This window comes from Apteryx rowi, unplaced genomic scaffold, assembly GCF_003343035.1.
Source record: "Apteryx rowi isolate R43461 unplaced genomic scaffold, aptRow1 scaffold_425, whole genome shotgun sequence".
NCBI lineage: Eukaryota > Metazoa > Chordata > Aves > Apterygiformes > Apterygidae > Apteryx > Apteryx rowi.
This window is the reverse complement of record NW_020450678.1, coordinates 590460-596458: the sequence shown is the minus strand read 5'-3', so window position 1 is coordinate 596458 and position 5999 is coordinate 590460.

The following is a 5999-nucleotide window of genomic DNA, read 5'->3' as shown; positions in this document are numbered from 1 at the left end:
GGCGGAAGAAGTGAGTGCCCGGCGGGGGGCGGCCGCCGCCAGGGAGGGGTCCCCGGTGCTGCGGCGCGGCGGGGAGCGGCCTGCGGCGGCCAGTGGCTCCCCGGGCCTCGCGGGGCCCGCGGCCGGCTGTGGGGAGGCGGGAGGGCAGCGGCCCTGGGGACACCGCGGGGCGGGACAGGGCAGGACAGGGCAATACAGGACTCTCCCCACGGGCGTAGCCGCCTGTGGCAGGTCTGCGCGGCGGAGCCGAAGGTTGGTGGGCTAGACGCGGGGCCGGGGCGCAAGGCACCCTTGGCTTCGGGTGTAGCGAGGGCCCTCGGGCTAAACCTGCGCCCGGGAGAGGAGGAGGAGGTGGGGGCTCAGGGTGAGAGCTGAGGATGGAGCGCTGGGTGGTGGAGATGTGACAGGTGCTGTGGAGCAGGGCAGCGTGGAGCTGGGTGAAAGCTGGGGCTGGCTAGGCAAAGTGTGGGGAGAAGGAAGAGCTGGCCGTGGGCCTGGGGCTGGCATGAGGAGCCTGAAGAAATAAGATAAGAAATTTCTGGGCAAGAACTCTAAAACTAGGCTGAGAAATATGTCCGGTACTGTACAGGCAGGGAAAATGGGCCTGGGTTGGGGACCCAGTATGGGGGTGAGAACTGGTTTATGGGAACAAGAGAAGACCATGTGAGTGTGCACGCCTGTCCGTTTGGGGAAAGAAGACCACCAGATGGACAGTGAGGTGCTTCTTGTACACACTTCTTCCCATAGTGTTGAGTTGTGTTGAAACTGCAAAGCTGGATTTCACTCTACTACCAATAATTATTTCTGAAACCCATAGGAAGGCACCTCATCCCTCACTAGTGCAGATCATCAGAGAAGATGACTACTTGTCACTGCTACCAGTTAGCCCCTTACTTCAGCAGCAAATGTTTCAGCGTTCTGATGATTTGCATGGATGTTCACGCAATGACTTATGGTCGAATTCTGTTTTTTATAGTTTGCTTAGGAAATTACACGCTTTTCACTGTATTAAAGAACATTACTGCCTTTTGAATATTAAGTGAAAAATTAGGATGTGCCAGAAGCTTCTGTGCTGCCTTAATTCAGGCACTTAATATTTGCATTTTAGTACAGTTTTCAAACATACTACTCCATACTAATTTTCCCCTGGACAGTGTTTCATTCAGTGTCCAGACTGGAGATTCTCTGCAAATATTCATGCAATTGTGGACTTTGTAGAAATGTTTATTCACTCGTGGAAAGGGAGAAGACAATATTAACAGAGTCAAAGTGGGCAGCTTCTGCATTCAAAATGGCTCACAAAGGAGCTTGGACCTTTTTGCACCTATGTATAATCAAATATGCTTATAGTGAATCTCATGAACAGTAGTGTAACAGTGTAAGCAATATACGAACTATCTTCTGCATACACCAAGTCTTTTACGAGAAACAAGATCTTGATATTATAGGGGTTCAGATAAAAAGCAAAACAGTATTGGCTTTGTTTCATTGCTCTAATATATGTGGCTGAATTAATGAAAGCCTGGTATCTTTATGCACCTTAAGTTCTTGCTAATGTCTCTGAGAATCTTATGCAAGACTGGGCCCAAAGCCTAAGTCACATTATGAAGTTGTGACTTGTTTGCTGATCAAAGGAAAATATATTTTAAATAAAAAACCTCTATTTTGATGGCAGAGACAGAGTAAAAAACTTGCTGCTCCAGGCAGATTCTACAGTGATTTTCCTTGTATATCCTGTGCGTACAAATAGGCAATAATGATACTGTCAAATATTTGATTTCATTCATCCAACCTAACTGTCAATAACCAAAGTTGTTAGAAATCTACATCTGAACCAGTCACTTTTATAGTCAATGAGTACAAACAGGCCCTTTTAAGGTGGCGTGATTCATCTGACCTACTTTAGATATCTGTTTTGGAATGAGATGAATCACYGTTGAAGAAGTGCCTGATTCTCTCCATTGCTGTCTAGAAAGCTGAGGATAGCTAGCTTGGAGATAGATGTCTGCACTCCTAGGGATGAATCTCAGCCTTGTGATCTTTTTACTGGCTTATTTGATTTTTACTCCATTTAGGCAGTTTGTTAACAGCCCATCTACCACTCATTCAACACTCATGAAGAAGGGACTTCTACTTAACAAGAGAAAACTTACAAAATCCTTCCTGTCAGAAGGGGCCTGTACCTAAGTACCTGCTGATTCTTAATGATTATTGACTTAATACTGTGAAATCTTTCAAAAATGTTAATGGAAGTTAGTAGCGTAAATCTGAATTGAATTACTATAGTCAGGATTCAGTTACAGGTTTTGTTTGGGAAATCTCACAGCAAATGTTTCTGAGAGAGAAATGGCATATAATAGTGCAGTGTACACTGCTTCTTAGTAGACAAAGAGACAAAGCCATACGTTTAAGCATGTCAAATGCTAAGTAATGTTGATAGAGTTGCCTGTTAATTCAGCTTGTGAGGTTTCAGCTTTTGGGGCTTTCATGATGAGGAAAGCTGTAGAATTTTCCCAGCATGCTGCTAACTGCAAATGTTTCAAAGTTCGGGCTTTCAGTACTGTGTGTTCTCTTCCCTGTGGTGCCTTTTGCACTGCGTGGTATTGTTTCTGCTTTGCTCATAGATTATGAAGGCATCTGTATATTTTCTCTTCCACAGGAATCAGTAAAGGTCTGACATGTTACAGAGCTGATGCCCTGCAACTGAAGATTTGCCTGAAGCTTCTGTAATGTTTCACTGTTTCTCTCTCCACTATAGAAAATGGCTTCAGGCAGTCTTTTGTCTGATACGTGCACCAGATATCCAGATCTGGTTAGCAAAATGTACAGAAAAATGGCTTTCATTCTGAGTGGCTGTCTTGCTGAAGTAAAATAACAACTGTAAATTGTCTTACATAAAAACTCAGCAATTTTCTTCTTTTGTAATTTCAATCACAGCTTTCTTGTCTCAATTGCAGCTTTTTCCTCCTTTTCTTCAGAAGAGCATTCCTGTTTTAGGTGTAGAATGTGAAGATGCAGTTAAGTTCCAATGATTACTTAAACACCAGGTCTCAGAGCTTATGTGCTTTCCACTGTGGTGACTATAAGTTGTCCATTGACATAAGAAAGACTCACAAGCTGTTAATATGTCTAATTATGTTTAATAAATGTGAGACTGTAGGTAAAATCACTCCACAGTCTCTCAAAGTACAGATGAAGTCTCTGGGCAAGCAGCTATACATAGCTGCATTGAATTCACAGTAACAGACATGTTGCCAGAACCATCGCTTCCTATCACAGTTAGAAATAACTCTGGCAATGCAAAATACAAGTGAAAAAAAAAAATACAATGAAAACCTGCAGTATTTACAAAGTCAGTCAAAATGACTTCCATCTCTCTTCTCTGTGCAGGGACTGTAATTTACTACATATGCAGTGACTAAAATAATGAGGTTTCAACCTGGCTACTTTCTAGGTGCTGTTGGAATAGTAATGTTTAATAATAATTAGATTCAAAAAAAATTGATTTCAGTCTCTAAATGAAATTAAGATTTTCTGTCAGTGTAGCAAATACAGTCTGACACCTGAAAATTTAAGTTGATCATTTTTGTATACTTCTTCCTCAAGGAGGAGCATAATTGGAAGTTGGCTAGCAGTTTTGCTAATGCAGAAGGAAGAATGGAATGTAGCTTATGCTGTAAGAATTGTGTATTGTTTTGAAATGATAACCGAAATTAAAAACTGAAAACATTGGATTTAAAGAACTCATTCTTACCGTGTTGTCCCTCCGCATCCATGCAAGCACCTAGCCAAGGATTTGCTTTATGAGGAGAATTTAATTTGATTTCAATACAGCTCAGCTGTAGTTATAAACAGCTTTAACTGTATCTAATTTTCAGTGTTAACTGCCTTCCTGAAATCCCATTTTAATACTCACCATCATCATAATTTCCTCTTTTCCAAGCCCTATGAGGTTGATTGAAATCTGCTGTAAGGAAACCTCATATGTTTGTATTGTAATGATAACAGCAAAATTGTAAGACTGTCTTTCTTCTTCCTAGCCATCTGCCTCTTCCAATTGCAGTGGAGCAAATCAGCAGCAGAAATCAGATTTCCTCTGGTTTTCCTGCATGTTGTCCTTCTGACTCCTGTGTTTCTCTCAACTGTCTTTTGCTGGAACTTACCCCACAAACTTGCTGTCTTGTCAACAAGTTACCAGTTCTTTAATTATTTCTTTGCCTAATTTAAAGTTGGTAGGGAAGAATGAGCAGTGGAGCAAAGAGGGAATTGTAGGTCCCCCAGCTCTGCCTCCCGTTAGAGGTTTCTGTCTCATTCTGACTGGACACTTACTTGAATAACCTTTAATTACCCTTCTGCTTATTGGCACCTTGTCTTTTGTTTACATTCCATAGCCATCTCAGCCCTCCCCATTCCAGGCATATCTCTTCTGATTCTTGTGATAATTGGTCTGATTCTGCTTCTGTAGCTTTCAATTGGAAAAGGATGTTCCAAGCTAAGAAAAAGAAATTTCACTAACTGAATGTGAGCATGAAGAGAACGACAGATGATACCGTTTCTCAGTGATCAGCCCTGTTAGCAGAGGCTGATAGAACCAACAGTAACTATTTTTTGAAGAACATTTCTCATTCAGAACATTTTCAGAAAGGGAAGATCCACGTTGACATAGCTCTCCTGTTAAGAACAAACAAAAAAATACTCCCAAAACAAGAAATAGGACAGCACAGGAACATAATGGCTTTCCGCCTTGCATGTTTTAATGTACAAAAACTAAGATTTTAAAACCAGTCTTACTCTTTGTATGAGTATTCTAAAGCATCTTCCAAAGGCTCTTATTTGCAGAATTGTGTCCTCAGGCCTTTTGAAATACCAATTTCAAAGCATTTGAGGCATCTCAAATTGGACATTGAAAAATGGAGGCACCCAACAATCATTTGCTTTTGGAAGTCTTGGCCTTCCAAACTTAACTTCATGGGACAAAAGCACAAATTGCTCGTGTTGTGTACCATTGTGTTTTGCTTGCAACTATGCTGGCGTGGGCTGACTCCCCGAGATCTTACAGGCAGGAACGCTTCTCCATAGAAACCTCCAAGAAGAACCAGGCTGTGTCATAAGTATTGTCAATAATTTAGTTACTAGTACTTTCCTCTTTGAGCAATTGTAAGGTGTTCTAGATTCTGTGGTCATTGTAGTAAACCACACTACTGTTTTCCTCCTTACAAGAATGAGAGTCACTCAGCAGCTCATCTAATGTATTGCAGTGGGTCATGCTCTCATCAGAGTCTTTCTCTACTAGCTTCTGCTTCTGGTGAGGCCCCCCAGGGCAGCAAAAGAGTCCAATTTCCATATCAACTTGCCTGTGAGTTATCTGGCTGCCCACCAGTATACAAAAGTGATCAATGGGCAAAAAAATATTTCTCCACAAGATTAAGCTTAAGTTATTGAAAAATTCATGGCTTTAGCTTGTGTGTTTTGTTGGGTTTTTTTGGTAACACCTGTCTTACTTTAATCACTGGCTTTCCTTTCTGATAGTTGTAATACATGGTATGCTTTGATTTTGTTGTGGGTCATGAATATGATACAATTTGGAAAATTACTATTAATCATTGAGCAGTGTGTCAAAATTAAAAAAAGAATTCAGAACTTCAAATAGCACCTTTCTCAGGCATCTTCTTTTGGATGAAGAGTTAAGGCCAGTATGTTYTCTAAGTTTATTTAACACTGATGATCTCCAGACAGTTATTAAATTTTAAGAAATGTCTGTGGTGTTTTGTTATGAAAGTGATTCTGTTCATAAAATTTCAGAAATACTTCTATTTTTTTAATGACTGATAGCAATTTTACAGAAAATATATTTAAAAAAGCATGAGCTAGGTGATGTAATTACACAGGAAAGAGCAACATATACTTCATTTGAAAATACCTTCAATTTAGTCTTTTGATTTTAGTAATAAGATTAATGCTATAGCCATTTAATTGACTTCTCTAAATATCACAGGCAG